Source organism: Cydia pomonella, chromosome 4 (assembly GCF_033807575.1).
Source record: "Cydia pomonella isolate Wapato2018A chromosome 4, ilCydPomo1, whole genome shotgun sequence".
Lineage (NCBI taxonomy): Eukaryota > Metazoa > Arthropoda > Insecta > Lepidoptera > Tortricidae > Cydia > Cydia pomonella.
Genome location: NC_084706.1, coordinates 9,795,790 through 9,822,800, shown reverse-complemented (window position 1 = coordinate 9,822,800; position 27,011 = coordinate 9,795,790). Strand labels below are relative to the sequence as shown.

At 35.1% G+C, this 27,011-nt stretch overlaps 1 protein-coding gene across 6 annotated transcripts in view; it reads right to left on the bottom strand.

The window, feature by feature from the left end:
* LOC133517044 (proton channel OtopLc) overlaps positions 1 to 18,046 on the bottom strand; it is a 71,509-nt gene extending 53,463 nt beyond the window's left edge. For 3 of the 6 annotated variants that reach the window (XM_061850174.1, XM_061850178.1, XM_061850179.1), the window contains exon 1: positions 17,781 to 18,046. The gene's annotated coding sequence lies outside the window, so the exon portion shown is untranslated. Of the gene's footprint in view, positions 1 to 1,289; positions 1,426 to 17,780 lie in introns of those variants that run through there. The other 3 variants (XM_061850180.1, XM_061850185.1, XM_061850177.1) reach the window with 3 other exon arrangements.
* Between the last annotated feature and the right edge of the window lie 8,965 nt (positions 18,047 to 27,011).

Here is a 27,011-nt window from a genome sequence, read left to right as displayed (position 1 = left end):
AGTTGATCATCTCATTAGCAAACACTTGGAATATAAACTGTACATAACCAAGGCTGTATGTTTTCAGATGCAGGCAGTGGGTCAAATTTGTTGGGAACGAAGACGTGGTACATCTTCCCATAGAAAAGTTACATTTATTGAAACATGTATCTGCAGATCATTTTGAAAATAGTGCTTTTAATAAAAAAAATTAAGAAAAAAAATAGTGAAGGATTTTATAATTACATTCTGAGTGTAACGAGGTATTCTAAAATAGAATCCTAGCGTAGTGAGGGATTCAAGTGTTAACGCCTATGGGTGGTATTCCACCTATGCAATTTTTTTGTCCAATGTGTATTGCGTCTCACATTTTGATTAATGACAGAGTGAGACGCAATGACATTGGACCAAGAAATTGGATAGGTGGAATACCACCCTAAGGTGGAAATATTTTTGCTAACACGTGATAATTTTACATACTGCTTTTCACATCACCTATGAGGAAATTATTATGGTACAAATAAATAAATAAATTTAATTAATGGTAATTAAATTAAATAATTTAACCTAAGAAGTATGCAAAAAGAGGAAAAAAGTGATCCCTCCTAGTAGGGAAAAAAGTGCTACTTTGATCCTTCCTAGTGGTGAAGAACAACAAGGTGTTCTAAAAAAAAATCGAGTCCACATTAAGCTCGACCACGTATTAGTCCACTCATAGAACTATCCACTATATAACATACAACTTAAATGTGGACTTGATTTCGAGTACAAAATTTGTAGACAAGAGTCTATATTTCAAGCCTCCCCATTTTATCGATATCGATAAGAAACGCAAGCGTGTAGCGTACTACACTATTTAAATTGCTTATGTTGGTACTATGGTTCTTTGACAGTGCTTTGACAGTTCTTTGTCGTACATTTTGGTAATGATTTGCGAAACAAAGGGATTCCACTCGCTAGTATGGAAGTCCCGTCTCTTAAAACGTAGTGATTATATGCTCTTTGGTCAATACCTAACGATTTTGACATTTGCGGCAGTAATGCACTCGGCAGTGTTGTCAGTGGTAAATATAAAATTATATTCTGTACGGCAAAATCACAACAATTGATTCTAGGTCACAAGTCAATAACCGTGTTTTGTTATATCAAAAACATCCGTGATAGAGAACTTTCACACAGTCTTCTACGCAAACCTTTCTATTTGTACACGCAACCAAACGAAAATATTAACGGTATAAAGCATAAATAATTAATAAGACTAAAATAATTCATTGCGATAATTATTTGTTATATTCTACTAATCTACTCACATATTTCGAATTGGAGTAGGCACTTTTATCTAAAATCCTTCTGCCACTATTAAATTAACACCGACCAGCAACGGACTATAAATTAAACAGCACTAGTTTCACAAATAAACCGCAAGCGAACAACTTCGTTCGTATATTTTAATAACATAAACAATATTTATCGGCAGAGTTCGTAGCACGTTCAGCCCATCTATGGCGAGCGACTAAGTGCAACGCTTGCAAGCCAAGCATGGCCACCATGTTTTCGTTAAGTGAAAGAGCGAGAGGGAACAAAAAACAACATAAACTTTCGGCTAACTTCGGCGTCTTCCGTAGCGCCTGTTGGATTGTAAGGAAAGAACAGTGCGGACATGACAAATATATAAAATATAAATACAAGGTTGCAAGACTTTAGCTAATTACTCAGAAAAATAAATAGGTACTCAACATTACTGCTTATTTAAAGGTATCTGATTAAAACGACATAAAAAAGTTGCGCTAACTTTTATACTTTCGTAGTGCAACACACGTTTCGATTTATTTATTTATTAAAGCTTTGGTCAGGCCATGTGATTTTAATTCAATCACATTGATACATTTTAATCGGATCACAGTAAGAAAATGTATACCTAGTTTAGAAACGAGAAAACTATTAAAGTACCACAGGTTCCTAATAAAACAAGCTAACGCAAAGTAAACAAATATTTGTTTACTTTGTGTCCGGTCAAAATCAAAACGTATATGTTTAATAAAATATTTTTAATAAAACAAAATTCCAAGAAGTAGCTATAATATCCATATAAATCTGTCGTGTCTAGGCGAATGAATGGCCGTAGCGTAGGAAACAGATGGGGGCGTAGTGTGTGGGGTTCGTTCGATGCAATGTCGTTCGCTATTGTCGTATTTCTGAGTTTCATAATGGGTGCCACCACCATCAATTCGTCGGCACTATTTATGATGGTGACGATTTAGTTTTGTTGATGAGAGATTCCTACGAAAAAATAATGTATAACGTAACGTATGTACTATAGCGAGCTACATTCTATTTTACAATTATATTTACAGCGTTTACATTATTTGATTTTATGTATACTTGTATAGCACCGTTTGTTTGACGACCGGTTTGGCCTAGTGGGTAGTGACCCTACCTACGAAGCTGATGGTCCCGGGTTCAAATCCTGGTAAGGGCATTTGTTCGTGTGATGAGCATGGATATTTGTTCCTGAGTCATGGGTGTTTTCTATGTATTTATAAATATTTATATATTATATATATCGTTGTCTAAGTACCTTCAACACAAGCCTTATTGAGCTTACTACGGGACTTAGTCAATTTGTGTAATAATGTCCTATAAACATTTATTTATTTTATTTATATTTATAGCAGTAATATATTGATATAATGTTTTTCGTTTGTCGGTCATAAAACTTTAATTTCACAGGCCACTTTTAACCTATTTATCCTAAATTCCAAGTCCTTGGCTGAAGGTGCTACGAAAAACTAGGTAGGTAGGCTAGGTAGTACTTTATCTTCCTATATTTATCAGGATATGTCAAATTGCCTCTTTACCAACGTTAATTTCCTCGTTCTTGTTACTTGACAAAAATGTACTCTTGAATAGAAACAACTACCTTAACCTGAAGCGTTGTATAAAGCTTCGCCTTATCTCGATCTTTATTCCCTCCAAGAATTCTCATTCCGAGAACGCGCATTACGCGGCTCCAAACAAACGCGCGCGCGCGCGCACGCTGCGCTGTTTACGTGACCGACATCTGTCATAACACTCATAACAGTAGCTGGCCATAACATGACGGGCCCGAATTTTGGATCGCTTTAGAAATCTTTAGGCAGCTTAGAAACTATGAAGTTTGTCAAATACAGGTGAAATTATTGTTTGACCATACGATGAAAGGTGAAATGTGGGTCATACTGAACAACTTTTACTTTGGGGCCAACCCAGAAATTGCACAAAAAAATCAGCCGTTCCATAGAAAACATGGACATGTGATTCACCAAAATGAATTGGTTTTGATACTTAGTGTATACTTATGGCTTAAGATTATATATGTGTAAACGACAAATCAAGGCAGTAAAAGTTGTTCAGTATGTTATGTACATATCCACCCCTCATTATACATATAGTCAAACATAATAATGTTACCCTGTATATCTAATCTTTTACAATAAACCCGAAACTTGTAAGTGATCGTGAGGCATGTAAATCCTAGTTAACTATGGAACCCTAAAAGACATCTGATTTCACGAAAAAGAATAGAAATGCCATAATTTAATGGTCTTCATGAACTGTCTCACTAAGTCACTAGTCTCACTGCAATAAATGGTGCTTTCCTAGAGAGAGAGAGAGAGAGAGAGAGAGAGAGAGAGAGAGACAGAACGACTGCACGACTTACTATAATAACTGCGAGGAAAACTATTGGTACCTACTGACTGTTCCGATTTCGAAAGAAAGTGCACGAATCTCTGTATCTTATACCTTTAAACGAGCAATTCTTGTATATTTATATATATATTTCGGGGATCTCGGAAACGGTTCTAACGATTTCGATGAAATTTTCGATTTCGGCGAAAAATCGATCTTATCTCAGGGAAAAACGCGCATTTCTGAGATTTTATATGTTTTCCGAGCAAATCTCGGTTTCCCAGATATTGCATTATACAAGAAAAACAAATCATCAAGGTGATACGTATACATAGTAATAGTACTTTTCAAATTCTTAACAGTGTACCATAATTTATCTAGTGCGTTACACTGTTTCTATTGTAACAATTGTAACTAATATAATTCTACACTTTTCTTAATAACATTAGGTCGTAACAGACCGGTTATCATACCAAAATACCACATAGCGTAAGCAAGACGTGAACCGGAAACGATAAGTTCACTGGCCGGCTGGTGCATTGTGATATAAGTGTTGTAATATTAATCGCTTCCTCCGTTTTGTTAAGAAAATAAGTCACTTGCACTAACACGGTGCATATTGTAGTGTAGGATAGTACATATTATTATGATACAAGCGAGTTCTAAGGGATTTTTATTATTACCATCGTCTTCAAAATTAAGAAAGTAGGTATATTAAAAAATAATAATAATTTATTTTTTATTTCTTGTAATTTTACTTTGGGGGTAAAGTAGGTATAATAATAATTCACCGAACCGTCCATAATCGTAGTAGTTCGTTTAATTTTGAAATATGGTAGTTAGTTAGTTAGTGCTTTGAGATATGGTAAATTTGACAATTATAATACAAGTATGGAGTCACCAGCGACATAAACATAAATCGGTCCGCTGATTGTACGTGTTATCCGGTCTAAAATAATCGAAATGTGTTCATAAAAATATACCTATATTCCTTTTAACAATCTTGTTATAACGTAAATTTCACTTCTCCTACGCAAAAAAAATACTGTCGTATCGTTTTCCTATTGCCGTAAAAACATGACGTTTATAAAAGCTATCGTATTAAAAGCAAAGTAGCAATTTCCATCGCTCCGTCATTGGACGATCATTATGCAAGTTGTTATGCAACGCATTTCACTCCATGACTTAGACCACCGCATATGTTACTTGATAGTGACATTGTACAAGCAACCGTGAGACCTATGTTATACAGTTCATCTTTAGAAAAAATCCGCTAGTGAAATACGAGATTTAGGAAGACTCTAATTCTTCCGTTTGATCGAGTAGTCAATCTGATGCTCATATCTTACCGGATATTACAGAAACATCCTACACTGGCATGCAAACGAAAATTCGAATTCGAGTTGAATATACATATGTAGGTGTAGGTATAGGGCAAACATGTATATCTAACAATATATGTTTGCTCCTTTGTGCACACCTCTACTACTCGTAGCTCAAGAATATGGGCAATCAATCAATCAATTTTGTAAATTGGTACAATTCTACCTTGTGGTGTCCAGATGAAAATACTAAAAGTCCTCGAAGGTGGGGGTTATGTTGACGGGCGTGTCGGGGGCGAGGTACCTTTTTTCAGATTTTAGCTCAAATATCTTCATGAATAGAACCACTTCAGACAAAACTTTTACCATAACATTTCATACAAATTTGGTTGTGTTTATTTTCACTCTACGATTAACGATTTAAGAAAACATAGTTTTTTCTTAATTGTTCATCATATCTCAAATTTTACTTTAGAATAAGCAAGCTTAGACACCTGCTGACCAAATATATAAATAAACCCGGCCAAGAGCATGTTGGGCCATGCTCAGTGTAGGGTTCCGTACTTAGGTACCCATCCGTCCCTCGAAAACGGCTAAGCCGATCAGGTTCGCTACAGTTGTCCTTGAAAGTCCTCTAAGCTTTACTTTCACGATTTTATTCATATTTTTTGAACCAATGGGTCAGAAGTTAGGGGAAGTAGAGGGGCAACATTTTTTTTCTTTCAGAGCGATTATTTCCGAAAATAATACGTTTATTAAAAACAGTTAAATAGTTTTGAAAGACCTATCCAATGACACCCTCAACTTAAAGGTTGAACAGAAAAAAAATCATCACCACTTTTGGTGTAGGGGAGCCACCCTAAAAAAAAAATGTCTTCTGGTTTTTATTTTACGATTTCCGCAGTTCCGTACAACTAGGAACCCTTTTAGTTTAAGAGCTTAAATAAATACTTCGTCGAGTCATTATCACAATGGCGTTAGGGCCAAGGACGCTAATGGCACGTAAGTCCTTTATGCCAATTTCCAACATTTCCCAAAAAACGAAAAGACTTAATCATTCTATGTATTTACTGAACCTGGTCACAAAATTTCACGAGAATCGATTGAGAATTGCGACCCGTAGAGGAGAAGATCCGGACATACGAAGGCAGATTGCCCGAGTCAAAACAGAGACCTTCGCAAACGGTTCGGTTACTTAAGCCACAGCTAACGCATAGTAGTTAAATATGTTTGCGCATGCCCGGACATGCAGTAGACCGCCATTCAGAAACGACCTAAGCGTAGTTTTACGTTGGGTGGCTTAGAACTTTTTATAGCAGCATAGGCAAATCACAAGGGCGCGGCAGACGACCCTCCTGGGTGAATGACCGCGCCAAAACAAAGAACACCTGTAGCCACTGCAATCGATAAAGATTTAAGTAGTAGACACTATACTTTGGTGATTTTTAATCCTAATCATCCGAAGTTGTGATAATTAGGTAGGTGTACACTACATGAGACACAAAACCGTTAACTATATCCAACTGGTCCAAGGTCTCTTACTCTTTGCAACCAAGTGGGTGCAATGGCCTAACAGATGTTCGATTCCACTCGTCCTACGTAATCTATGCCACTTTGTTTATAATTATGCACTGCATTATAAGATAGCCTTGATTTTCAAGTTGTCATAAGATTCTGGGATCTAATATATGTATATTAAAGCCTAATCAATCAATCGTTTTCATTGTTTACCTTTACATAGGTACCTATGTTCTCATTATACATCACCGATTAAAATACCTGTATAAAGAGACTTAATTTAAGATGACTGTCAGATATTGTTGAAGGATTTGGGACCAATAAAAAGACTTCTCAAAAATATTGTTTCTGGATCCCGTATATCAGTAGTTTATTAGCTAGTAGCTTACATATTCAGCATTCAATATTCAACGATTTCTGTTTTGTACCTACTAAAGACTAAAATATATTGTTCAAATTAACGACAAACACAATTAATAGCTATAGTATCAAAAAACTAAGCCTAAATTAGCCTGAGGCATTGTTCCCAGGACACTGGCCGCGTTCCCTCTCTGCACAGTGAGGCTAAGTTTTGTACCTGCGTAAAGTAGATACTTGATCTTGATTGAAAGGAGATACTTTTATTCGAGGGTGACGAAGAATTTGTCATCACGTGGTGCTATCGACATAACAACAAAAAAAACTGGCCAAGAGCATGTTGGGCCATGCTCAATGTAGCGTTCCGTAGTTACCTACCCATCCGTCAAAATATACTTTTTTGCAAAAACTCAAAAACGGCTAGACCGTTCAGGTTCGATGTGGTTTTTCTTGAAAGTCTTTACTAAGGTTTACTTTCACCATTTTTTTCATACTTTTGGACCCATGGTTCAGAAGTTAGGGGAAGTAGAGGGGGAAACATATTTATTTTCTTTCAGAGTGATTATTTCTGAAACCATTACGTTTATCAAAAAATTGATATTAAAGACCCGTAGGTATTAGTTTTGAAAAACCTATCCAACGACACCACACATTACAAAGTAACACAGGAAAAAAAAAATCATCTCCACTTTTGGAAAACCATACCATTTTTAATAAAGCCACAATAAAAATCTAGTTTTTTATTTATTTATAAAAGCACTAACTCTCCCGGACACTTCCATCCTTCGGCCTTCACAATTAAAATACTTGTGGAATTTTCAGGAAGCATGCAAAGGTCGAACGCTTCGGGCTTTCGACTCTACTCGGGGCTCAGCTTTTGGTCATCGACTTCAATCACTTGTACTATTCTTCTTTGTCTGAGCACTAACTTCCCGCAACTCGACCTTCGGTCTCGGCCTCGAATAGGCAAGCCTCTTCGGGACGTTTCGGGCCTTCGGCCCTGCGCGTATCTCCGCCTTTGGCCTTCGCAATAACTGCCTACATCACGTAAACTATTGCGGCTGTCTCCCTAAAACAGCTTAACCGCATTTTTGTTCTGAAATCTGACTCACGTTTGACTGTAGATTTCTAATCTGAGTGCCCCCGCCAAGATGAGCAAAGCGAAGCGCAAGAACACTATTTACCTTTTCTCGAAGCGCTTCGTCGTTTTTTGGAACCTTCATAACTTGTGTTTGGATTATACCAGATAAACAAAATTGTCGAGATATAATGTCAATAGTGGACTTATTAAGCATAAAATAATTCAATTGCATGGTTCTTATACTTTAGATTTTATTCAAACCCAAAAAACCCCTATTTCGTCACTGACTCACTCACTCACTCACTCACTCACTGATGATCATCAAAACCCTTAGGGTACTTCTTGAAGTCCTAGGAAGCTGAAATTTGGTATGTAGGATAGTATTAGTACATAAATAACAAAAAAATGTTGTGGGCTATATAAACTGTTATTGGCTATGTTTTCTGTTCACTATACCAGATATATAAAGAATAATCCAATTATACCAGATAAACAAAATTGTCGAGATATAATGTCAATAGTGGACTTATTAAGCATAAAATAATTCAATTGCATAGTTCTTATACTTTAGATTTTATTCAAACCCAAAAAACCCCTATTTCGTCACTGACTCACTCACTCACTCACTGATGATCATCAAAACCCTTAGGGTACTTCTTGAAGTCCTAGGAAGCTGAAATTTGGTATGTAGGATAGTATTAGTACATAAATAACAAAAAAATGTTGTGGGCTATATAAACTGTTATTGGCTATGTTTTCTGTTCACTATGCTATGGATTACTTTTTGTATTGTCGTTATATGTCCGTAAAGAAACTTTTGAATGCCGGGAAACTGCCGTTATGTTCATGATTTTTTTGTGACGAATTTAGACACGGAGGTCCAAAAATATAGTCATAAATAGATTGACACTTTAATAATCTTTATATAAAATGCATATGTTGCTTATTAGTGTACAAATAACAGAAATAATAGGTTATTTCTGCAGCCATAGCAACCAGATTGTACTTACTATTTACCGTCACATGTTTTGATCCCTAATCCTGTGTAAATACATCACGATTTAATACATTTTATTTTTTAAATGTAGTCTATAAATGTAGCTTAGTACTTAAACTATTTAATGACTATCTATTAGTCAAGATATATTTGTTGATTTTAGAAATATAGGAATTTAAAATACAAAATACGTCAGAAAACTACTGAGCTATTGCTTTGAAGTGAGATTTTCATTTAGTGTAACAATATACGCCGAGTAGTTTAATATATAATACTAATAGAAATATATTAATATGAACACTTGCGGCATTTTTAAAACCAGCAACATCCTTTCACACACGTACTTGTCAAACACCTTGCGAAGTAACGTACCTAAGATAAAAATACTTTGGTTATGTCCATGTGGTTGAAACATATTACAACCCTTCTTTATATGTGACGGGAAAATTTATAGCTAACCTAATCTAATCGACGTCGCCATGCACCACGGGACGACAGAGATTGTTTTTGAATAAAAAACTTAATTATTCTCTCGTGAACCCTCAAGTGTAAGACACATTTAATGAGATTGCTTCCTGAGATACGAGCGATAGCGGCTTGCGAGTAGGGTGGCCAAGCTTTAAACTGTACATGTGATTATAGTGCCTAGAGTCAGACCAAGATAAGCTGGCAGCGAATTTGTTAGCCCAGACGGTGCAAGTGTCAAGTAAACGTCATAATTGACCCAATGGTTGACTGGTAGAGAATGCCTTAAGGCATTAAGTCCGCCATTTGTACAATTTTATATCGTGCAATAAAGTTTAAATAAATGAATAATTCCATAGAAGTTTGACGTTTAAAATAACCCGTGCATCGTCTGGGCTATCAAAATCGCTGCCAACTTATCTTGGTTTGACTCTACCTATGTATTTTATGGGTGTGTAATTTTTAATATAATTATATTAAAAATATCATACACTTGCCATAATGCCGTTTGATATAATAAAAATGTTACATGTTATAATAAAATAAAATAAAAGTTTATTTACCAAAAAGTGTAAAAGATTTTCTTAACCAATGACTGCCACACTAGGCTATGCCTGTGTTGTGGAGGCAGATCGAAAACAATACTAATTTGAATTACATCCTACGCTACGCTACGCTAATAACGTATTTTTTTACGTTGCTTTTGTTATATTTTGATTTAATCTAAACCATAATATATATATGTCTATTTTATATCATTTTTAATTATTATAATGACATATTGCATGATGGCTTTTGTTATACTATTTTCATATAACGTAATATTTTATCCTATTAAAAATGTATTTTTTTAGAATTTTTGCAATTTTAACCTAACTTAACCCACTTTTTGCTAGATATTCGTTTATGTGGGGTTGCAGCTTTAACTAACCTAACCTAACCAAATCCACATTTTTAGAGGCCTTTATTACATAAAAAACATATTTTAGAGTATGTAATAATTATATATGGTAGTGTAGATTAGACGTAGTGTAAATATACAATATAACCATTATACGAAGAATAACATTATATAATTATGTTGTTGATTAGGTAATATGAAAGTATGCCTTTTATTTCAAAATGGTATATCAAAATATAATATATGATAGCCCATTATTCGTGTTTCTGCTTAGTCTTTTCTCACAATAAAAAGATGCATAGACGTATTTGCGCAAAATCGACGAAGTCCTATTACTAAATATTCACTTACCTATACGGTCGTAGTTGCCATTGGCGCGCGTTGTTGCATCGCGATTCGCGGTCCGCAGACATAATAACGCAATTATTATGCTTATTATGTCATTCAAGCCTTGAACTTCTGCTTAGTAATGTAATGGCTTTGGACTTCGTTGTCGCGGAGTCATAAACATGCCTTGGGAAAACTCGTCCAAATGTTTATGCAAATGGAGTATACAAGCGTGCATCTGACCTTAAGTTTTTTGATGTAAGTATCTGTTTATACACCGCTTCGGTGGTAAATAAGCGTAGGTACTGCCGCTTGATTGTAAGCAGTTACCAATACCATAAACCCATGAACCTTGTACACACGTGCTGTGCACATTCCTTTCCTAACATTAAAAAAAACCGGCCCAGAGCATGTCGGGCCATGCTCAGTGTTAGAACCCGTCGTATCGTATCGTCGAATTTGAAATTCCGGAATTCTGGAATAGGGACGCAATATCGAAAAACAGTTCCGGAATTGGAAATCATCCGATAATGCATGCCCGAATAACTTACTGCTGTGTTACTGCTTCAATTCCGCAAAATGGTATATGTGTCTTGTTCTGTTTCTCCGTGACGTGGTATTCCAAAGTAAAGGACGACAAAAGATGACAGGTCGGTTAGAAACAGAATCTATTGATCTCGGCCGTAACTTGATAGGTATAGCCTTGAAGGTTCCAATTCAATAAATTACGTATGCCAACGTATATACATTGATATTATGGGCATTGACTACCTGCCTGCCAGAATGTGGGTTATTTAGAACTGAACTTACGTTTTTTGTGTAGTTACATATGTCGATTACGATTTTTAATTATTATCCTTTCAATAAAAACTAAAATTAAAAAAGAAAAAATCGAGTCTGTCTTTTGGTGGAACAGCATCCCCTTATCGTAGTTCATTAATAAATAAGAATAATACGATAGTTCAATGTGAATTATTCATAAAACCCTTTAAAAAAGAACGTCATCAATCAATACGAATTTATCTCTCCAACATTGCACAAGGTGGGAGTTGATAGGAACAATATCTTTGTACAGGACACGCAGTTGCGAAGCAAAAAAAAATGACACTAAATTTTTAAAATGGCACGTTATTGGCCGAAGATTCAATAAATTATCAAAAAAACTAGGCTCGCCGGTGCTTCTGCGCCCGCCACGAGTAGACATTTGGCCTTGTAATATTGAACTGTAGGTATCGTGATTATAGGATTTTTTTACTCGACTGACTGATGGACGGAGAAGTCTTTGTTTATATCAATGGAGGTGATAGATTATGCTGATAAATGAGCAATCAAGAAATAAGGATTTGAAATAAAAATGCCCTTTGAGTATGTCTACAGTCCACAGGAGAGACGTGAACCGAATTGATGTGTATGCCCCATGTATTATAATTAGCACCAAAACGTCTTGGCTTCGGGCCCGGTTTATCAATTAAACATAGGTATTGTACGAGATAAAAAGTAGAAGGTAAAGTAATTACTACAATCTGGTTGTGGGTAAAAGCTGTAAATTAAAATATATCGGCATAATCTGTCTACTTACTACTCGTAGGCATAAAACATAAAAGGCTTAAGTGATGTATTTTTTCAAAAGCCTTAGGTACGTCATTTTATGACACAATGGTAGAAGTGTGGGAACATTGGTCAGACCTAGAGCCGTCATAAACAATACGGCATTAAAAGTGTAAAATGTAGGCGCTGAAATTATGAGTAATTTTCTTGTAAGGTAAGAATTAAATAATTTTTATTGTGCAATTGACGACATTTCATTTTTTTTTAAACCTGAAATTTTACATATGATTTGGAAGTATTTTGCTTCCTGAACACTGCAATATATTAATATAAATTTAATATGGCTTGTTATAAAAAAAATCAAAAGAATTAAAAAAAATGTTGTGATTTTACCAATTCTACGGCACAATAGGTGAAATGCCATTGCCATTCATCACGAAAAAAAATTAGCTGTCATAATATTGGATTTGACATTGTCAATTAAATACGACGTATTGATTGAATTTCAAAACAAAGAGAAAGTTATTTTATAATTAAGTTTCTATCTACTAATCTTTTTTAAAATGGACAAAGCCATATGGATCGATGTGGTATATACTCCTCCAAAGTATACCAAATACTGTTTCGACCCTTACCTACTGCAAAAATAGCAAAAATGATTCATCGAAGATATCGGTACAAACATTTAATTACTTTACATTCGTTAGTGTTTATCCGTCGATCCGTCGTATCCGTATGAAAGCCTGGTATCGTATTCGTGTATCAGTATCCGTTATAATCCAAATTGTCGTAGTAATCTGATATTTTATCAAAATTATTTTAAGTCAACAACGGACCAGTTTAAAACATTGACAATGACAGACAACATCAGATTAATTAAGTCGTGTTTTTTTTTCTATCGAGATAAGACCTAGCTTCTAGCGTAGAACTGGAGTTACGCCATTTTAATAACTAAACTAGAGTCTGGCTAGCCAAATATTGTTGACAGATATTTTCATGTTGTATCACCAATTGTCTATGATTTAAAAAAAAGCTAAAAGTCTGTTGTCAATTCATGTCATTCATTCAAATTGTTCGCGGTTTATAAGGGGTTTATTTTAAATAATATTAATAATGACTATACCGAGTGAAGTCCGCAAACTATTATTTAATCTCATAAATAATTACGATAATGTGCGAAGTCGACGTGAAGCGTTGTATAACGAAAAACTGCTAAGTTTACAAGTCGTAAACAATGTAGTAGGTTGGTGCTCTATTAATATTTTGATACTTTAAGTACTAGTTCTAACATTTACCTATATCTGATTAAGTACGTGAATTTATTAATACCTGAATCTCATAAACAAGACAAGTGTGTAAAGAAACGGATAAACTAGAAGTTCTGGAAAATATCGATAAAATCGAAACATTGGAATGTAACGAGTTACTGAAAACTAATATTTAGAAGAAACCTGTGGAATGACTGGTCAGTAGTAAAATTAAATTGTTATAAAAATATAAAATATATAAAAATATCTTGGCGGAACATGTCTATATATATCTTTGTGCTTTACATAGAGGTAGAAATTACATGAGCTGACTTTGAGTGCACGTCAATGTATATTAACTTATTTCCGAAGGGACCTTACGTGTGCACAGAAAATCAAAAATATTTTCTAGTATCAAAACTATAATACCTACTACACAAAGTGTGACCAGCCCACGATTTTTTGAATTTCCCGCCAAAATATTGTGTAATATTTCAGTAGCCAGACTCTATTAGCGTATTCCTCGTTTCAATTAAAATGTAGAGAACTATAAAATTATAGGGTCAGAAAATTGAAATGTTGTCAATTAAACCTTGAAGCCTACATTTTTGTTTTTTAGGTAGTAAAACCTACTATAGGTAGAATTAATAATCTGGAGGCCCGGTAGTGCCCCCGCCAAGACGAGCAAAGCGATGCGCAAGGGCACTGCCTATCTTTTCTCGAAGCGCTTCGTCGTTTTTTTGAACCTTCATAACTTGGGTTTAGATCATACCAGATAACCAAAATTCTCGAGATATAATTTCAATAGTGGACTTATGACCTAAGCATAAAAAATTATATTGCATAGCTTTCATACTTTAGATTTTATCCATATCTAATAAACCTAGATTTTCTCACTGACTCACTCACTGACGATCGTCAAAACCCTTAGGGTACTTCCTGAAGTCCTAGGAAGCTGAAATTTGGTATGTAGGATAGTATTAGTACACAAACAACAAAAAAATCTAAAACATTAAATTGTTTGCCCCTTAGGGGGTGAAAAGGGGGGTGGAATTTTGTATAGGGAATCAACAACCGCTGAACCGATGTAGTTGAACTTTGGTATGTAGATAGTTTTTGTTATGTGGAAGGTTATAAAATAGTTGTCAACCTCAAAATCTCCCGTAAGGGTGAAGGGTGGAAATGAAATGAAATGAAAATCTTTATTTGAGGCAACTAGTGGAAAAAGGCGTTAGGGGGGAAAAGGGGGTTAAAGTTTGTATGGGGAACCAATAAAAAGCAGATTGTATAAAAGATGCATACGTATTTCAGGATTTTTTAGTAAATCACCCCCAACCCTTTAAAATAGGAGATGGAAGATTGTCGTAAGCCAGTTACAAAAGGAAGTGAAATCGTACCAAAAACATTTTCATGTAAAATGTTGCAGAGACGAAACCATAAGGCTCGCACTGTCAAAAAGTTATCAGATCTCTTAACTCTACAAGCTTCACAAACGTCATTCAAGTATAGGTCCTCGTATTTATTTAAAATGGCGTATAATGTCTCTTCTAGAACTAACAAATTGTAAATGTTTTTAGATTGAAAATTTTATTTATAAATAAAGTACACTTTAAACACATTATTTCGATTGAACGCCATAACGATATGCCAACTCTACAGCTACAGTTCTCATTTTATGTAACTTTTTGAAAGGTTCAGAGTATAAGTATAATAAAAAAACTTGGTTCTAAAGGATACAACAAAACTCGAAACGCTACAAGAAGCTACTACTAAATCAGCGAAAGAAAAAGTTTTTTGTCAATAATTTTAATTATAATACAAGCCTTTATCGCTGACTGAACCTTCTTTTCGTTCAACAGTCGTCGCCTAATACTCATCTAGACAATTCTAACAAACACAATGAGATTAAGGTGTTTAATCACACAGTTTCTATGGCCACCTCTGGTTTCCGTCATCAGCTTGACGATAGCATAATATTTCATTATCACCCAACTTATGTAATTTATTAACACACCCAAAGTATGCGAATAAAGGAACTTGGTCTATTTAAGCTTGCAAGATTTGACTACGGACATACAACGTGTAACAAAAATAGTGGGGATCCGTATTTAGGGCATATTCAGTAGAAGAAAAAAAAATTGACGCAAAAAATGTTTGGCCTCTTTACGGAGGGTTGGGCGACTTGCCCATAGAAAAAAAATCGCGTTTTTTAATTATTCCTTCTATTTTTTCCTAATCACACAATACCGAATATGCCCTTAAATGGATCCCCACTATTTTTGTTACTCCTTGCACATTTAACAGGGCAGGTGAAACTGAATAAAATCTTGAAATTAATGCAACCAAAACAAAATTGGTCTTATTTACTAAGGTCTGATTTTTCAAACATCACATAAAATTTTCTGTCAGATAAAAATAACACGCTGCCTTTCTTTCAAGCAAGAAGAAAAAGAGAATGTTATCTTTATCTTATCTGCCAAATCACTTTATCCGATGATTGAAAAATCAGACCTAAATGTAATAAAGCCGGCATACGATTAAGTATTCACTTGTCGCTTCACCTTGGAAGCCCAATAAGTAGAACAACGTCCCCGCTGTCTCGTTCACAAAGCATTACATATTCCGCGACTGCTTGTCCCTAGAAAGACTTTGATTTACGAGAGATTTGTCTGGTCTGCCAGATTCAAAGTTGCAATTATACATGAATTAATTAGGTGAAGCTTACACTTTTTCTATGTGTATGTATATGTAAAATATAATATCTAAGTTATAAATGACAAATCTAGTTCAATAATAATAAAATAAAATATTACCCCTTAATATTAATATGCGCTAATAACTGATATGTTTGAAGTCGTTGCCAAGCCAAACCATAAAAGCGTTAACACACTGTCGAACCGAATGCCAACCCTGAGGCGTATTGTGATTAAAACAACAGGTTATGAAAGTGACAGTTCTAGTTGAAGAAATGCTTTTAAACAAATAAATAACCGGCCAAGAGCATGTCGGGCCACGCTCAGTGTAGGGTTCCGTAGTTACTCTTCCGTCACAATAAGCTAAATTGGAGCTTAAAGTATAGTAAATTGTTAACCAAGGGATGAAACGGTACCTTTCACCCGAGTTAAACAAATAGGCAAATTTGCATAATCAGTAACTAATTAAAGTAAGTCTTTTTACTATGAAGGGAAATCTTTTTGCGATAACTCAAAAACAGCTAAACTGATCATGTCCGCTATAGTTTTCATTTAATGTCTGTCTTAAGCTCTACTTCCACGATTTTTTTCATATTTTTTGGACATATGGTTCAAAAGTTAGAGGGGGGGGGGACACATTTTTTTTTTCTTTCGGAGCGATTATCTCCGAATATATTCACTTTATCAAAAAATGTTTCTTGAAAACCCCTATTAGTTTTGAAAGACCTATCCAACGATACCCCACACTCTAGGGTTGAAGCGAAAAAAAAATTTCACCCCCACTTTACGTGCAGGGGAGGTACCCTAAAAAAAATTAAATTTTTAGATTTTATTGTACGACTTTGTCGGCTTTATTGATTTATATATCCATGCCAAATTTCAGCTTTCTAGCACTAACGACCACGGAGCAAAGCCTCGGACAGACAGACAGACAGACAGACAGACAGACAGACGGACATGGCGAAACTATAAGGGTTCCTAGTTGACTACGGAACCCTAAAAATAAATTCCAAATCTATTTAGAAGTGATGAGGTTTTAAGGTAATATGCATAAAAACAAATACGGTAATCAATATTTTATTCTCATCTTGTTAGTAATGCAATTTACCTATTATTTAAATGCAGTCTAATTGGTTCATGCAAAGTCAATTCTTCATGTGTGACCTTATTTGATAGCGTAGATACAGACGCCATCAGATATATTGGAGCGGCCAAGGTGCACGCCTCTATTGTTAAGGCATTAGAGTGTGTGTTCAGATATTTCTGAGCACCTCGGCCGCTCCGATATGTCTGATGGCGATTGTACAACATTCTTTAAGGCTCATTTAGACGGCGCGCGAACTCGCATGCGATTTTAGTTACATTGCGGACTATTGAGGTTACATCCTATTCAGCCGACCAATACCGCAATGTATTGAAACTCGCATACGAGTTCTCGCACCATATAAATAAGCCTCAAGTCAAGTATTTACTTCCAGAAGCGGTCTGATGCCAGCATGCGTCTAAGTGTGTAATTCTGTAATTATATCACTGTGCGGTTAAACCATCGCCGCTGGAGAAACATGCCACCAAGCTAGTTTTATGAAAGTGCGTTTAACATTAAATTCAACTAGTTTTCAATGACTGTAAGCGGCTAGGCTCAGAAAATAGGTAAATCAAAAGCTTACAATCCTTACTTTCTCATTTTCTTGTGATGAAAACTGCTAGCAGAAAACTTCTATTGGGTCCATTCAGCGTGGCGTAAATACGCAGGCACACCACACGTATCCTGAAAGCGTCGTTGTTAAAAATTCAAACGTCACCTTAAGAAAAAAGTACACTTTTGTAATGTCACTTCGATTCGATTTTTGTTTTCCTCGCAATCGTTAATTTGTTTGCGTTCAATTTTAAAATTCATGCGAACGCGCGATCAAGTTCGCAGCCAGACGCCAACTCGCGGATAGCGCGCCGAGGTATACAAACACGCATAACTACGGTGCACAGTCTTCTATTGTGCGGTGGTGGTTGCCAGACACGCGAACCCTCTCGCTATAGCTAATAACTATAGAAAGCTATATCAACCTCCAACCCTCGTTCATATTTTACAATCATAATGGGTTATATTTGCAATAAAATTAAGTATGTGTATTTTATATTATCCGTGTTTAATAATAGCTCTAACATACAAATACCATGGCTGGTCCTAAAGTTGTTAGTTGCTCCTGCTCTACTCATGCAATTACAATATTACTTATACCATTGTGAGGGATATTTCAACGCTAATTGTGGCTATGATTTCTTTACCGGCGCTGTGCACTTTTTGTGATGGGGAAAAAATGTTAAACTAGCGTCAGGTGTCATGTGACCGTCAGATTGAAAATTCGTAAGACGGACATGTGACATCATTGTTTCGTGCAAATTGAATGTCATCGAAGCCTGGTTACTTTTGAAAAATCGTATCTCATTCAAGTGTGACATTTTATTTTCTTCATAATCAAAGTGCTGTCATAACGTTTAAAGAGGTTTAATCTTTATTAAATGTGTTGTATTGTATCTTTGTGTTGTTGGGTGTCCATGATTGTAGTTGTAGATACTCAAATTTTTCCTCACCAAAAAGTTAAATAACAGAAAAGAAGCGTGATTGTTTTACTTAATATGATGGCGAACCATTCATTAACATTTACTGATTGTGTAGTCTGTAGTCCTGCTCACGTCTCATAAAGTACTCAGTATATGTTATATATTAACACTAAAATTCGCATTTCAAAATATCTTCCACACTCAAATTTATTTACGTAGGTATAATAGAGAATTATCTCTTTTTATAAAACTGCTACTCAATTTCTCCAAAATATCAAAAATGCACAACGTTCATATTCAATTCAAGTTTTCACTGCCGGCACTCCCGGAGTGCAACCCGTTGTTATTGACCGACTTCAAGATTTCACAAGGAGGAGGTTATCAATTCGGATGTATGTTTTTTTTACTCCATAACTCCGTCATTTCTGAACCGATTTTGAAAATTATTTTTTTGTTTGAATTTCTATATATATACAGATTGGTCCCGTTCTTGTCAAAACTCAGTTCTGATGATGGGATCCATGAGGAATCGAGGGAACTCTTCAAATGTAAAGGCATACATCCAGTGATTTTTGTATTTTCTTTAACAAATCAAGCATTTACATTCAAACAAGTGACATTTGATGAAGTGGAACTGCTGATGATGATCAGAATGGATCTCTTCAACGATGCATAGTACACGTTTGGCGATTTGTTCCCTTCGCAGTGTTTGTTAAGCACATTAGACTTTCAAGATTTTTTTTTGTCAAGTTGGAGTTCTGACGATGGGGTCCATGAGGAATCGAGGGAACTCCTCAAATGTTAAAGGCACATATATAGTGATCTTAGTATTTTCATCAACAAATCAAGTATTTACATTTGTAGAAGTGACATTTGATGAAGTGGAACTGCTGATGATGAACAGAACGGAAATCTTCAACGATGCATAGTTCACGTTTGGCAATTTGTTCTCTTTGCATGTTTGTCAAGCAGTTAGGTTTTCAAGGTACATTTTTATATTTCTATCCTATTTAGTTTTAGTCATTTATAATATATATATATATATATATGTATATCGATTATTATTATCAGCCCTAGGCACTGGAGACCTTAGTCACTGTTTTTTTTTCGTGTACAACATAACACATATTTGAGTTTATGTCTTTACGTTAGAATCTTTAAATACCCCATGTATTGTTCATACCGATCTGCATTGTTGACTGTAAACAACGAAGTGGCATTCAACACTTGGGACTAACAAACAAGTGGGTGTTACGTGGGAAACATTTTTCTCATATCGTCAGGGTACTTGCGAAATTATTCCGGATCGGACGTTTGGACAAATATAATATACAACACTTCTTTATTAGTTATGAATTATCTTACATAACTCGTACAGGCTTTATAGTTTTGGTAATTAATGTTATTATTTATGAGAAATAAAACTATAGTTTGGCAAGAGTCGTTTATCTGTAGAGCATATGCAGAGAGAAAATTACATCATGACAGAGGAATGGCCTAGTAGTTTTATTATTCTTACTGTTACTCAGTGGAGAGATCGGGGAGGTCTTTGCCCAGCATTGGGACACAACAGGCTCCAAATTACTGTTACTGACAAAACTTGTTTGACAGATTATACTTACAGGCCAATTCGAATACTTATCATCAAACCGATATTTGATTGATATTGGAATCATATCAATTAGTTGTCATTCGCGCGGGCGTCTCGTCTGGCTCACAATAGTAGGTACAATACAATTATGATTCTAATATCATTCAAATATCGATTTGATGTTAGTGTACGTTCGAATTGACCTGTTAGGACGTTGAAACTTGGGTCAAATATTCTGGACTAAAATTTTTATGGTACCTACCTACTTATCATTTAATATCTGCATTTATAAGGAAATGAAATTGAATAACTTTTTATAGAAATGTCTGATAAACAGTAATTATCCATTTATAAATTGTTCTATACGTTTATTTTAAACAAGTAAAAGAAAATAAAATGTAATAAAAATGCCTACTTGGCCACCTTTTTGTTATTTGCCTAAATAATATGTGTAGCCTTGGCGACACTCATGATGTCTCTTATCGTCTCTCAAGACACTTTGCATTTGGTCTAAAAATAAGCCACTGCTGACCGCGGACTAGAAATCAATGGCCAGTGAAAGTTTATGTAATATATTGGGAACAGTAATACCCACGTTACTTTTTATACAAATGGCAACATACGCCCCTATTTCACAACGGCTACAATTGTCAGTGACATATGTCGAGCGACAATTGTCAAGCGACAGGTGACATATTACAATTTTATAAAATATTTTCTATAGAAATGCTTACAAACATGACAGGCATTTTGCTACAATTGTATGTATTACAATTATGTTATGAAACAAGAATTACTTTTTCTACTCAACATATTTGTAGAATTATCGGTGAATCTTGACATGTGGTTGAAGCTGTGTCGAGTTGCGTGACAATTGTAGTATGTCGTGGTTGACATACGCGTACTTAGTTCAAAATGGCTCTTCATGCGAGTAGTAGTGACGCTAGTGATAGTAACAGTGACCTTGATGATTTCGCATATAGAACAAGATTTAAAGAAATAATCAATTTTTCTTTTATCTCACGGATTTTTCATTTAAGGAAAAATTTCGTGTTAGTAAAATCAGTGTAGAATATTTATTAAATAGAATCGGTGCACGTATTCAACATCCAGCGACAAAAAACAAAGCTTTAACGCCTTGCCAACAAATTCTTTGTACACTGCATTGGTTGGGTTCTCAATATCACGTTAGCGGAGATAATCATGGAGTATCAAAGGCTACCATTCATCGGTGTATAAAAAGAGTTACGATTGCAATTGTCAATGAAATGTTTGGGAGAGAAGTACGATGGCCGGAGAATTCCAACGCTATCCCGCATTTATTTAGAGAAATTGCAAATATTCCAAGAATTGGTGAAGTCGTTGATGGATCTTTAATACCCATTGAAGTTTTTAAGCGTATGTGAAATACTTAGATTATTATTGTTACTAATTACTAGAACTAAATATTTAAGATTAAATAATTTTACTTATTGCTATTGAATTATTTGATACATGTTTCCCTATGTTTAGTCGTTACAATTGTTTTCTAGAATTGTCGCACCTGTCACCGTAGTGAAATCGATAATACTACATATGTAATATTTTGTGACATTTGTCACACCTGTCGCCGTGGTGAAACAGGGGCCTTAAGTATGGGGAACCTCCAAAATTTGTTGGTTTTTACCCTATAGGTATTATTCGTTCATGACCTTTTCAAAGGGAAAATAAAACAATGAGGGCAATTTTGATGTTTTTGCTGTTATAATTATTGTTTACAAATGCATAAATGTATATTAATTGTTGGTGCAATAAAAAATATTTACTTACTTACTTTGGCCTAACCAACGGAGTCTGTGGGCTTTACTTTCTCCCATGATGTTAGGTTCAGTTAGGTTCCTTGAGAGAATGGACGAAGATCGGAACGTGAAAAGAGCGTACCTGGGTCGCCTAGCAGGAAGACGTCCTATCGGACGCCCTAGGTATCGCTGGAGCGACATGGTGGAGGCGGATCTGCGCGAGCTTCGAGTCGACAATTGGCGAGAGGTCGCACAGGACCGAGAAAAGTGGCGCTGTCTTGTGTCGGAGGCCAAGTCTCATTTTGGGTCGCTGAGCCAACGGAGTAAGTAAGTAAGTACTTACTTTACATTTAGCGGTTCTTTTTGGCGTACCTAAATGAAACTTTAACGTCATATGTTCGTGTCATCAAAGTATTCTAAAGTAAGCCCATCCCAATAATTAGCGCAGGCATTCGTTTTTACAAAATTGACTGCTATTTGATCTTCTAACGCAGAGACGAGAAACGAGGCCTTATTGAAATTTAGTTATGAACTTCAAATAAAGCTACCTTTGACCCGAGAAGATTTAAATCCACCCTCAATTTGAGGACCAATATGGTACCGGCAAGAAACTCAGCGGGATACATCAAAACATTACATCTAAAAATTAACATGATTTAAATAAGAAAAAATACAATTTAAATTAATTCATGCACTATCACTACAAAACTACACCAATTTATTCTAGAATTAAGTAATTTCGCAAATAAAAAATCTTTATCTTTATTATTACTGGATACAGGCCATATCAGTTGTCATAACTGCCTGCTTACTAATTAAATAATAATAACAAATAAGTTCCAAGAAACACATTGGAATGAGTCGGGATACAAACCCGCCACTATTACACCCGCTCTGCCACCAACGCTTCCACAATTCTTCAATGTCTGCAATTAACGATGCCTGGCAAGTTTTTCCATTTGCACAGGGACTCATTTAAGAGCTGGTATTTTCCCCATTCAAACATTCGCGGGAACGCGGGGGGAGGTCGTACCGTCACCATATCTATCTTTTTATAAAATATATAGCGTGTATTTTTTATACGACTAATCAAAGGGAAGTTAGTATAGGCTTTAATTAACACACTCATTGCTTTTATAAAAATCGACGACGCTTAGTTTTCCATATAAAATAATTCAGCAACTAAATGTATCACTACTTCATTTTAACTCAAAACAGTCATTAATGACGCCACGTTACAAGTGATCAAGTTGTACGAAATATTGAAAAATATGCTATTATGGTTAACACTAAATTAACATTTTCTTTCAGAATCAATTCATACCACTAAACTGTGGTTATATTTATAAAAAATACACGCAGTAGAAACGCAAACGCTCGTTCCACATTTTGTATTGCAATGCGGGTTGGGGCAATATAAAAATAGCCCTAAATATACATACTATCTTATTTCAGTATAATAAACCCTAAAGTAGAACTATACAAGTTTAACAGAAAGAATACTTTACCTAACCATACCAAAACCCCTAAAATCTACTCTAATCTCTTCAAACGCCTGCGTTCGCTTTCTTGATGACGGTACAGCTATTGAATGACACCCTTTGTTCTCGCTAATCGTTGCATGCATTAAGGGGGTATTCGCTTGATTTTTCTTTACCCTAGTTTAAGGGCATTCACTACGTCTACCAAGCGCATCGCTTCAGGTAAACCAGTCTAATTACTGAAACAATCGATCCAAATAAACGCAAATAAAATAGACTTTATGCAAATCGGTCCATGATAAAGACATCATAGAACATAATTATATAATAATGCCAAAAAACACAAAGACCCCGAAAATCATCCTCCGGGACGTCGGTTAAATTATTAAAGTTTCAGTTTTACTGTTATCCAAAATACTACGTCTGGTGACCCGAATTTTTGAACTTTGAGACCTCGAGGTCAAATAAAATTAGTAACACATGGCTCGCAGTCGCGACAAAACAGTTTGAGAATTAGGTTGCTGCACCCCCATACATATCTCCGATTGGCTAACGATCAATAGTCGCTACCCCTCGGGTGTCACACGCAATGTTAATACGGGTAGTTATGTTATGTCACACTAGCTAGTTTTAGAAATGCTCCTTGTCGAGGTATTTATATTTGACTTGTTTAAGTATTTATATAAAGTATGCTGTAACATTTTACAAAATTGCGTTTATTTTTACTTTAAAAAACATGTTTTGGATTACAAATTTACCTACCTATTATTAAAATTGGTAACTCGAGACATATCATTCCTCCGGCTTGAATTTTTATTTATTTGCACAAACGCCCACGTTAATCGTTATCTAGAGTCAGAACAAGCTAAGTTTAAAGAGATTTAAAGATTTTTATTAAACATAGTAAGATACATTTTATACCTATTTGTTCGTAAGCAGCTGCATTAGTATGAAATGAACTGTGTCGCAGCTATTTTGATAGCCCAGCCTGTGTAAGTGTTGAGTAAACGTCATAATTTCACAGAAATTTGACGTTTAAAAAAACACTTACACTGTCTGGGCTGTGAAAATCGCTACCAACTTATCTTGGTCTGACATTATAAAATTAATATGTCCGTTTACATACTTAAGTTTTAGTTCCGCGTCTAGGTCAGCGTTAGCATTTCTGGTAGTCAGTAAATATATTATGGCATATATTGTGTTTTCTTATGATATAGGGGGTAGACGAATCGCCCAATGGAAAGCGATTACCGCCGCCCATGGACACCTTCAACACCAGAGAGGTTGTATATGCGTTGCCGACATTTATGATGGGAATACGCTCTTGAAGATTTGGGTCATTACCCAAATCAGGAGGTGCCAGAAAAAACGGCAATCTTTACTAATGTATCAGTGGTAGGATCGGTTGAATAGTCTCCAGTTAAAAGACAATGCCTTATTTTATGACTTTGATCTAGGTTTTATGATTAGTCAATAAAACAATATGATAGTGGGATCCAAAATTTGAAGAGTTTATTTGCTTGTAAACGTTTAACATCCGAAAAGACAATCTTAAAACTATTTAGGTATAATACACAATCGCACCGAAACAAATAAATAATTCATATATATATATAAAAGACATTAATCTAATATCACTATAATACTGTACACAACTAAATTAGTAGCAGTAAAAAAGGACATTCAACAAATATTTGGTACGAAACTGTAGTGAAGCAATTAGAAGATAGGATTTGAGTACTTAAAGTATTACAAAAACTGGTGTATATAGGTATTATCTTAAAGAATTAAGAAAGCACTGGTTAAATAATGAACTTTAAATCTTGCTTAGCGATCGAAATAAATATTTTGGGTACTTAGCTATTAGTTTTAAACAAAATGGAGAATTTTATAAATATAAAATAGACTCCGAACCTTTCTTATCTCAGTACCTATAACAAGTAAATCTTTTCATAACTTTAACCCGACTGCGGTTTTTTTTTCGTAAAGAATAAACTCCTCCTTAGAGGTCAAAAATTCTGCCTGTTTCTACTTGGCTATGAACACGAATCGATTGACATCAATACCAATACTATGGAAGGTAGAAGCAAGGAACAGAATCTCCTTAGACAGAACTGTTGCAAAAGTGTCTAGTTGTCAGCTATAAATAATAGTTCCAAATCTCTCCAGAGTAGCGCTAGAGTAGCTAAGAACCTAGGCGTTATTGACGGAGTGAAGTGCGTTGTCTATGATTAGATTTTTTTCTCAAGTATTCTAGGTATTGTAGCGCCACCTATTTATGGTTTTTTTGTCGGACACTTTTTGGTATATGGAGATTCTGTTCCTTTGCCTCTAGCTTCCATAACCCGTACCACGAGTCACTGACAGTGTCAACACTGGCATATACGTTCATAAAAACAAAACTTAGTCGTTTAGACGCTTCTCTGGAAAACATGACACAAATATATACCCCACTCACCCACATACACAGACTGTTAATATCAAAACTCTTCCATTTTCACTTTGCCGAAGTCGGAAAACTAGAACACTTAAATACTTATGCGGTTCAAAACATTATTGCACTTAATAACAAAGGCCATAATACGAATTGTAACAGTAATGCCTTATTGTATAAAGGTAAAACACATTTAAAGCGATTGAGCCTATATTAGTACTGTTAGTTTACATATATTTCCACTTCATTCATTCGGGTAGAAGGTAGAGATTATGACGATAAATATTTTATAGTACTCACACAATTTAAAGCTAACATTGTCATGCTCGAGTATTGTTTGAATCTTATATATTATTGTATGTACAACTATATTAATACAATAAAACTGTATTAATACTACACCTAATGTATCAAATAATTTCGTTCCATGAATTTGCTCAGTGACAGAGCTCGAATTAACATTGTTCTTGTATGAGATACAACCCAATGTTACGGCAGCATACTGATCACAGTGTTTGTAAATTTGTACAAAAATAAAATAGCTACCAAAATTCTAAACCTACGTTTTGGAGCTATAAAATCAAAATGTATAAAAGAGGAATACAAAATAAAATAGTACGCTATTATTAAATTAATATATTATATCAAAGAGTTTAAGTGTTCTGTACCCCTAGTGTAACTTTGATCGACATCATAACGTGACGAACGCGTTTGCGTTAAGTCTCATTTTGTATAGGATTTTGAGGTTCCAAAACGTCCCGCTTGGCGCGCTCTTTCGAAATCCAATACAAAATGAGACTAAACGCAAACTCGTACGTCACGTTTGGAAATCGAATTTATTTACACTAGGGGTACTGAATTCAATTGTAATCCAACGTTAGGAATAATAACTTCATAGTTCCAAATATTTTATTAATAACCACTTTAGTATGTCAGCTACTTAATCACGTTGAGGCGGTATTTGAGCAATTGAGTAAGCCAAAAATAAGATTAGCAATCAAATTTCACTTATTCGGGCTAGTTCTATATATTCCACGGGGAATGCACGTTCTCACTGGACGTAT